The sequence below is a fragment of the Barbus barbus genome (assembly GCF_936440315.1).
Source record: "Barbus barbus genome assembly, chromosome: 2".
NCBI classification, from domain to species: Eukaryota; Metazoa; Chordata; class Actinopteri; order Cypriniformes; family Cyprinidae; genus Barbus; species Barbus barbus.
The window spans coordinates 3,292,672-3,303,593 of NC_136730.1; positions in this window are offsets into that span (position 1 = coordinate 3,292,672).

Below are 10,922 nucleotides of genomic sequence, written 5' to 3' on the forward strand. Positions count from 1 at the left end.
AGTCTCGTCAATAACAGAGTTTAAAACACTCTTAAGCCTTTTAGCTAAAATACAAGCTAATATTTTATAATCGTTATTGAGCAGACAGATAGGCCGCCAATTATCTATCAAAGCAGTATCCTTTTTGGGTTTAGGAATTAGAGTTAGTAGTCCTTGTGTTAAACTTGGAGGCAGATTTTCTGACTGAATACTCTCTGAAAACATCTCTAGCAGGAATGGTGCCAAGTCTTCTGCAAAGCATTTGTAAAATTCAGCCGTTAGGCCATCCGTACCGGGAGACTTATTATTTTTAAGGCCTTCAATACCATCAATTATATCAGTAATATTTATATTTTTATCACAGGCAGACTGCTCATCTCTAGATATTAGATAAATTTTCTTTAAAGATTGAAAAAAAAGAGAAGCAGATTCTTTACAGTAATTAGACTTACAGAGTTCGGAATAAAAGTTACTACAGAAAGAGGCAATTTCCTTAGGATTATTTGTCAAAGTACCATTAACTTGCAATGAATTAATAATAAGATTCTTAGAATTATGTTTTTCCATTCTGAAAAAATAAGCAGAGCTTTGCTCTCCTTGTTCTAACCATTTCCTCCTAGAACGAATATAGGAGCCTTCAGCTTTGTACTTATAGATATTATCTAATTTAGATTGAAGCTCTGCAAGTTCTGTTAAATCAGAATCGGTTAAGTCTTCCTGAATTTTGTTCTGAAGTGTTATGATCTTTGAAATTACCTTTTCCTCTTCGTACCTTCTCTGTTTTGCTAAATTGCTGCCTAGCACTCAATCCTATTTCATATTTTAATAACTCCCAGTTAGAACTAAATTTTTTGTCAGATGAGGCTTTGGTCCAATAGTATTGAATCAAAAAGGAAATTATTTTTTTTAATTCATCATGTTTAAGCAGAGAGGAGTTCATTTTCCAATAAGAAGCTCTAAAATTACTCCTTTGTCCTGTGGATAAAGGAGTAGAGAGGAGAATAGTGTGGTGGTCAGTTAAAGGTGAGGGAAGGATACTGACTGAAACATTAAAGTTTTTAAAGGAGTATGGTAAAAGCCAATAATCTAAGCGAGAAAGCCTTGAATGATTCTTGTTACTCCATGTGTAAGATTTAACATTTGGAAACTTCTCTCTCCAGATATCGATTAAATCGAACTTCTCCATGAACATTTTCAATTTAGAGTTAGAGGAAGCAGACTGTCTGGGAGGAAATCTGTCAAGACTGTTATCAGGAGCGATATTAAAATCTCCGCCAATGAAAATCAAAGCATCTGGAAGTGTATTGGACCATAATAAAATAATTTCTCCTATCTCTTCAAACAACAATTCGTTTTCTCGGGAGGAATTAAAACCGTAAATGTTAATCAACAATATAAAAATATTATTAACACAAATTAAAAGTAACAGAAAATGCCCCTTAGGATCAGTATAGTTCTGTAAGACTGAACCAGCAAAATGGTTTTTCATTATCATTACACCAGCAGAGTGCTCAGAACCATGAGCCATCCAAACCTCATTGCCCCATTGGTTTTTCCAAAAAGTCGAGTCATTGAATACAGAGTGAGACTCCTGTAAAAAACAAAAATCCGTTTTAAAGGATTTAGCATACAGAAACAGTGCTTTGCGCTTTACATTATCACGTAACCCCCTGGCATTAAGAGAAACAATTGAGATAGACATAGAAAAATAAAAAACAGAACAAAAATAGTAGAACAAACTTTGTTGAACCTTCTAAAGAGAAAGTGTATCAGTAGCTGACTAACAAAGTCAGATGAATCCAATCTTCGGCATAAACGCAGTCAGTCACTCAGTCCTTTCTTATACAATATGAGAAGTTTCATCCACTTAAATCAAACAGGTTTACCGTGCTAAGGTGGAAATATTTCAGATCCATCAACGAAGGCACGGGCTCCCACGAAGTGAGCCCTCTTCCCCTCCTTTCGAGCCTTTTCGACAGCGGGCCAAAGCAGCTGTCTTCTTTCCCGATCAGGCGCGATGAGATCCTCCGAGAAACGAAGATGATTGGCACGAAGAAACTCTGATGTCCTCGCTGCTTTCCATACTCCGTCCCTCGCCACTCGCGAAGAAAACTGAATAATGATGGGTCGAGGTCGTGAACTATTTTGGAGCCTTCTTCCAATTCGGTGAACCGTGTCAATTTTGTCAGCAAGGCTGTGGCCTCCCTCAGCAAACGTAGCTTCACAGATACGGATGGACTCCGCTCTCACATCCTCTCGTTCCTTCTCAGGGACACCTTGCAAACGCAGATTCCATCGACGGGAATATCTTTCCAGGTCAGTGAGACGTTGTTCACAGAATCTCATCTTCTTCTCTTCAGTGTTCAATCTCGTCTCAAAGTGATTAACTTTGCCTTTAATGTCATTTATTTCGGTACATACAAAGTCCACTGTTTTTTTCAGACCTTCAATTTTTAGTGCATTTTCACTCACCATTTTCTCTATGGTGTCGGAGCGGGTGTTAATTAGCTGAGAGAGCGTTGCAATAACAGACGAGATGTCATCATCTGTCTTGCCCTTTTTGGATGGAGGTTTAGCTGGGCTATCTGGAGGCGGCGTCTTAGCCCCGGACAGAGTTTCCCCCTTAACGTTAGATGAATAACTATGAAAGTCCATCTTGTCAGAATGCTGAGAAATACGCGACATATCTCTCCTTCTGTCAGTGGTCGACTTCATATTTCGAATCATAGAGTAGGCGGAAAGGTAGAAGTGGATAATTTTGCGTAAAAGTAGCTTAAAAGAATTAAATGTATGCCGTTATAAAAGTTTGTCAGCAGAGCTCAGCAAAGAACAAGTTAGCAGGACGCCATCTTGGACCCCCCCGGCAGCTCATATGCTTTATATAGGCCTATTTCACAACGTGACGTCAGCAAGCCGGAAGTAGGGAAAACTATTTTCCGGTAAAATCGCTTCCAGAACAATGGCGGAGACTAAAAGTAGTAAATCTTGTAGCGTACCTTTGTGTTTCAACTCGAAGAATAAACAACCGTATTTATCGTTTCATAGTTTTCCCAATGATGAAAATATGAAAAACTGCTGGATTTGGTCAATGCGAAGAGACGGGGGGGCGGCATTTACAGTGAGGAAGGGTAGCACTTTCGTGTGTGCTATGCACTTCACGGAGGATGAAGTCCGCGTCCATCCACAGTCCGGGCATAAATATCTTCGCAGGCTGTGCCTTCCAGGTTTTCGTGGAACGTCTGGGGAGACGTTAAATCACGCCAGACACGGACGGCAAAAAGAGGTGTCATTGGTGAGCAGGAGGAAGAAAATGCTGAAATGGAGAATGTTGCTACGGCGCCGGTGAAGGAGCATGATTACAACAGCCGCCCTCCTCTGGGTGAGTGTAGCATGTTGTTAGCTAGTTAGTGAATGTGTTGTATAATTATTTACGCAGTGTGCTGCTAGTTAAAACTGTTATTTTTATTCTTGTCAGCCCCTGTTTATACTGCTCTCTGTGGATTAGCTCATTGGTTCTCTATAATAACGGCATGTGAGAATACTGGGGTGAATAAAGAATTTACAGTGATGTTAAACGTATTAAATTAAATATAATTGCATAAACTTGTAATGGTTAATTACCAGATAGAGATGTTGTTTTTTTTATCACAAATGTACTCTGATAATGAATTGTCATGACATAATATTAAAAATATATGTTGTTTCATTTTAATTAGGTGCTCTTGATGAGGCATTGGAAAAAAATAAAGGAGTTGGAGGAACTGGTGTCAAGCCTTACCATCTCTCGAGCTTTGCTGGATAGATGGTGTGTGTCTTTCGCTCATTGCAGCCAAATCAGGTGTCCTGTGTCTTCTCTTCTCACAACTTTCTGACATCATAACACCAGCCAGTAACATCAGCCCATCACCTCCTCCTGCTCACCAGCCAGTAACATCGGCCATCACCTCCTCCTGCTCATCAGCCATCACCTCCTCCTGCTCACCAGCCAGTAACATCAGCCCATCACCTCCTCCTGCTCACCAGCCAGTAACATCGGCCATCACCTCCTCCTGCTCACCAGCCAGTAACATCAGCCCATCACCTCCTCCTGCTCACCAGCCAGTAACATCAGCCCATCACCTCCTCCTGCTCACCAGCCAGTAACATCGGCCATCACCTCCTCCTGCTCACCAGCCAGTAACATCAGCCCATCACCTCCTCCTGCTCACCAGCCAGTAACATCGGCCATCACCTCCTCCTGCTCACCAGCCAGTAACATCAGCCCATCACCTCCTCCTGCTCACCAGCCAGTAACATCAGCCATCACCTCCTCCTGCTCACCAGCCAGTAACATCAGCCATCACCTCCTCCTGCTCACCAGCCAGTAACATCGATCATCACAAGATCAGGTACAGACTCTTCACTACATAATTTCAGCAGTTTAGTACCTTAATGTACTTCTGTACTTTAAACAAAATAAATATAAAATGTGTAACTGTAGTAACTTTTCTGATCTCATCAACAGTGAAAAAAAATGTATCTTAAGAATCTTAAGTCAACCTCATCCCTAGCAAGGGTAAGTAATTTCTCTAATTTTCATTTTCTGTTTATCTTGTATTTTTGTCAGTCTTATTTATTATGGCCAAGTATTAAGTAGCATTAATAGATCACCTACACACATTTTATAACAGACATTATCTTTGTTTCATATAACAGAAGCAGGTTCTCCTAACCTAGCCTACTTTGTGACACTGTGGTCTATCTTCTGGTAAGTTGGATGTTTTGTTACCCATTCAGACAGGATTTTAAGTTACATTGTTTATGTCATTTGAAACAGAAAAAGGTCAATTTTTTGCTGCATTAAATGTTGGAAATTAAGATTTATTTATTTTTTTGGAAAAACAAAATGATTTCATTCAATTTTAACACAAACTAACTCTCCTTTAACCTAACTCTCTTGCAACAGAATCTTTCAGTTTTTAACACATTGAGCTGGACTGTCATTGACTCCTCTTTCCAGCTTGGGAAAAGTAAGTTTCAACAACATATTTTCAATGTTCTTCAATCTTTATCATAAATCTTACTCTAAATTGAATGTTATAAAAAAATCCTAAAGTCTACTGCTGTTAAACCTTAAATGAACTATGAATGACAATTTTTTTTTTATTGCAAACTAAATAACTATATAACGGTGAATAATAGAAACATCATTGGTTAGGCAGCACTTCCTGCCTATTTTCTCCCTAGCAAAACGTGAATGTATGTGCCAAAGTAGAATTCATCAGCTTTAGCCTTGATTTCTTGGATAAGATCATCATCTCTCCATACTCTATCCACAGTGAAGTCACCCCTGGTATTTGTCACCAGATCACACCAAGCTAAGCCAGTGACCATCAGCTGACCCTGGACTTGCCAGCGGTAGGTGTGTGACTTCCTTAGTTTGGCTTGGCCCCCAACAAACTCAGTGTGTGATGCTGCTCCTATGTCTTTCACATCAGGGCACTTTACTTCTACCAGGCCATAGGGAGGGTCTTCATTTGGGTCAACCACCTTGCCATCTGGACTAGCACCAAGGTGTGGAGCTTCAGGGTGGATGATGAGACCGCATGGAACTACATTAACACTGAAAGTCTCAGCATAGCAGCGAAGAACCTCTGGCTCAAGTTCAACTCCTCTACGCATTGCTTTGGTCTGGGGCGCACCTTTAATGATCCGGCCAGCAAGTGTTTCGGATTGTAGTCTGATTTGCACATTATGCACTTAAAATTTATATATGTATATATATATAATATTTATTTATTAATGCTGACTTATTACTGCTTTATTTATTGTTATCTGTTGTCAAATAAAAACTGTTTGAATGATCAGTAGTTTTCTTATTCATTTTACCTGGGTGCAGGGCCTATGCCAGGCCTGCTGCTTGCTTGTGGATGCAAGGGCAGCTGGAACATTCTTGGTGCCTAGCGCACTAAAATGTGCTGTCTGGTAGAGTAGTGCAACCAGATGGTTGCACAAACATCTTCCAGCAGCACACGAGCATGTATATGCAGTCAGTTGGGGTGGTGTGCTGGTTTCAAGTGTGATCTAAAAAAAAAAGTGAAAGACTTGTATTTCATATATTTAACACATATTTAGGGTGTACACTTTGCTCAGTATAACACTTTTTGTGTATAATGTGTGTGTGAGTGCGTGTGTATACACACACGTATGTATGCAGTACTATATACTAGGGGTGGCACGGTACACAGATGTCACGGTTCGGTACGTACCTCGGTTCGGGGGTCACGGTTCGATACAATTTCGGTACAACAGGGGGAAAAAAAGACATCTACTTTGCTCAGTTTCTTTTATTTTGATGTGAAAATGCTAAATATTATTACATGTTATATATATAAAATCTGTTTTGTTTTCATTGTGAGTGTACACAAATAAAAGCAGACCTTTAACTACAAGCAACAGCACAAATAAAAATACAATAGAGTAAAGATACAAATAAAATAATCAGTGATTTTCAGGGGGTTTTTTAGGTACAGAAATTGAAGTACGATTAAAGTAATCAAAGGTAAAACAGCATTGCATATTTGACTGTATAAATTAAAGATTACTCTTTATTAAAGTTACAAAAGCGATTCAATCAAGAGCAGTGAGTGATTTCTTTGTTGTTGCTGTTTATTTAATATTAACTGTCACTTTAAGAGACAGCACTGATACTGTACGCCCAGCCGGCTATGTCTGCTATAGGATACTTACCAAGACGGGCATTTTGACAGAATTTTGTGTGAATTTATCCATTAAAACACAATACTTCAGAGAGAGCTTCATATTTGCGCGCGTTCTGAGGCGCAGGTTTGTGCGCTTCTGATGAGCGCACGCACAAATCTTCTCACTGCGCGCGCGAGCTCGCGTCCTCTGGCTCTTAAATATTTGAGCTGGCAAAGCTTACATGACTTTAGTCTAAACACCGATATCAACGTGTGCTGTTCAGGTCTCACCTGTGCGCGCGCTATCAGCACCCGGGTGATGACGGAATAAATGCTCATATTCCAGCATACGGCACTCGCATTGAACAAGAGTGAATGATTTGTCCACTTATTTTTTTTTTTCTCATCGCTGTTGTTATAATGTACTGGGAAGCCAGAATGCGCATCCATTAACAGAAACATACATTAGCCGAACCCTATTTGTTTTACGTGTTATTTATAACAAACCACATGCGTGTTCAGAATTCAGTTGAACCGCGGTCCTAGCGCGTGCCGAACCGTGTGTGGAGAACCGTGCGGTTCGGTTTTTTTCCGCGAACCGTGCCACCCCTACTATATACAGTATCACATTCTATGTAAACTTAATCCTAACTGCAGGTGGTGCTGTTACTGCTAGACTTGATCTATTGATAGTGAGACCTTGATGGGAATGTACGCTCATTACTGAAAGTGAGGAACGCTGCCTACAGGTCAGGGGACAGGCTGGCTTACAGTAATGCTCGGAAAGATCTCAAGAAGGGCATTAAAGCAGCAAAACACAGATATCAACAACGCATCGAGGGCCATTTTAAAGATAACAACCCCCGCAGCATGTGGACAGGCATTAAAGCCCTAACGGACTATAAGAACAGCCCCTCGTTGTCCAGCCATGATGCCACGCTTCCTGACACCCTGAACCAGTTCTTTGCGCGCTTTGACGGTCACTCCAACAGCATGGAAATCCAGACAGCACCATCACCCATAGAGGAGCCGGTACCTGTCTTCGAACGCCATCAGGTGAGATCCACGCTAAGGAGGATCAATGTCAATAAAGCAGCAGGACCAGACAAAGTTCCAGGTCGCACGCTGAAGTCATGTGCTGACCAACTGGCGGGGGTGTTCACCAGCATCTTCAATCTGTCTATGCAGCAGGCTGTAGTCCCAACATGCCTTAAATCAACTACCATTATTCCTGTGCCCAAAAAACAGTCAGTAAAATGTCTGAATGACTATCGCCCAGTCGCTCTGACACCAATTATCATGAAGTGCTTTGAGAGACTTGTTCTTTCACACATCAAAGCCAACATCCCTGCTGACCTGGACAGCCTACAGTTTGCTTACTGTAGGAACAGATCAACAGAGGATGCAATCTCAATCGCACTTCACACCACCCTTACTCATCTGGAGCATCCCAATACATATGTTAGGATGCTATTTGTAGATTTCAGCTCGGCATTTAATACCATTGTGCCATACAAACTTGTAAACAAGCTGAATGACCTGGGACTAACCACCACACTCTGTTCATGGATTTTGGATTTCCTCACCAACAGACCACAGAATGTCAGGGTGGGCAACCATACATCATCTGTTATCACCATTAACACAGGAGCACCGCAGGGATGCGTTCTTAGTCCAGCTCTCTTCACCCTATTCACACACGACTGCAAACCCATCCACTCCTCTTCTAACACCATAGTGAAGTTTGCTGATGACACCACTATAGTGGGAAGGATATCACAAAACAATGAGTCTCACTACAGAGAGGACGTCCAACACCTAATCAAATGGTGTGGGAACAACGGTCTGGTTCTGAACACTGCCAAAACAAAGGAGATCGTTGTAGACTACAGGAGAGTCAAGAAAACAACACCACCCCCCCTCTACATAAATGGTGAGGAAGTTGAGAGGGTGAATGACATCAAATTCCTGGGTCTACACATAACAAAAGATCTCACATGGACCATTAACACATCCCACTTAGTGAAGAAAGCTCAACAGAGACTTTTCTTCCTAAGAAAACTCAAAAAAACAAAAGTGCCAACCCAGCTCTTAGTAAACTTTTACAGGAGCACAATAGAGAGCATCCTCTGTCACTGCATCACAGTGTGGTACTCCAGCTGCACTGCAGAAAACCGCCGAGCTTTGACCCGGACCGTCAAAACTGCTCAGAGGATCATAGGAATCAAACTCCCGAACCTTGACATGATCTATGCTAGCCGTCTACAGAAGCGAGCTAGCAACATCATCAAGGACCCAACTCATCCAGGACACAGACTTTTTGTACCCCTCCCATCAGGGAAAAGATATAGGACAATCAGAACCCGCACAAACAGACTAAAGAACAGCTTTTTCCCCAGAGCTGTAGCCTGTGCCACCCCCCCAACACACAAATAGTTAACCCTTCCTCTCTTCTCCCTTCCTCATGTTTGCTGCTAATGCACAAAGACACTTATTGGACATTAATGTTTGCACTAAATTACCACATTGTAAATAGTGTTATATTTTATTATCTAGACACTCTATGGGACATCCATGTCTGCACTCAACTACTATACTGTAAATACTGTTACATTTCTATCCTTAAATTTATCTTGTCTATTATTATACTAAGTGCCTTTTATTTTATTTTATTTTATTTTATACAGTAATTTTATACTTTTACTACATTTACTATGTTCTGTGTGCTGCTTTCTTGTTTTACTGCTGCTGGCCTCTGTGAGCTACCAAACAAATTTCGTTGTATAACTACAATGACAATAAAGTCTCTTTACTTTATTTTACTTTACTTTACTTAATGCATTATAAACAATTATTAGCTAAATCCTGAATGTATTTACCTCAAGCCGATGTGGTTCCTCACGCTTTCTTAACGATCTATAGCACCTGCCCCTAATTACTACTTTCCCTAAAATAATGTTTGAGACTGAAGTGTCCAAACACACAAACAGTTATTAACAGGACGTTTTTTTTTTATTAATAATAAACCAATTAATTCATAAAAATACATTGATAATTCGGAAATTAGCTACCATGGCTGTCTAACATAATAAATACCTTGGTAATCAAAAACAGATTGTTCATAAAAAATGTTATAACCTTTGTCCAGTTTTGATCGCCTCACATCTTCCTGCAATCTATCAACAAAACGGACAACATCTGCAATTCTTAGTGTTGGTAAACTGATTAATGACTGAGAAAACGAGTTCGCACTCCATTATGGCAATGAATGAATGAATGAAATGATCGTAACCATAGACATAATCTCTATTATGTCTATGATCGTAACGGGCAGCGGCGCGACCGGAAGTACCGCTTCCCTACTTCCGTTCTCGGCCGCCATATTGTGAAATAGGCCATTTATGGGGAACTAAATGTGAAATAAGTGCCACAAATGTTTTGAACTGTAAAACAGAGTTAAAGTTTGCATTTATGTGCATGATCTGAGTAAACTAATACTAGATATAACGAAGAGAATATGAATGAGAGATTTGTGAATGTTAAAAGTGGATTAAATGCAGAGAATACAATGTCAAAGAATGAATGAAAGAGAAAAGACAATGAGAAGTAATACTGAGACTTTATTTGTTTTCTTTTGAAGAAGAATGAGTGTTTATTCATGTGGAATACTGACTATTTGTCAATAAAAATATATACAGAGGAGCTGGCAGAGACGAGACGTGATTCCCGACTCTCATTTGTTTTCCTGTATTTACAGTAATCTGGCTGTCGGGTCTCCGGAATCGAGACTTGCAGCTTCAACGTATGGGAGTGAGAAAGAGGCAATAGCTCGAAGCCCTCTTGTAGAAAAAGGTCTACAAGGCCTGTCTTGTTAAGTTCATCATCACCACCTGTCATATATGTAATACTACATCATCAGGTACTTTTCTGCATATGTTTTGGGAATGTCCTATCACTATCAGTCTACGGACACATGTAAACCTGGTTTTATCATCCTTACTGCAAACTGATTGGTCAGTTAACCCAAGTTTGTGTCTTCTTAATGATGATTCTGGTCTTTGTATAAGCTCGATGCTAAAGAGAATGTTGTTTGCTGGTTTTACAGCTGCGAAGAAGACCATAATACAGAACTGGTTTACACCGCATATGTGTGGGAAAATATATTGGATCCGTAGCCTCCTGCAAATAGTGTCTTGTGAATGTACAACAGCACGAATCAATGGAGCCAAGCCTTCTACCATTGATGCTTGGCAGTGCTTTCTC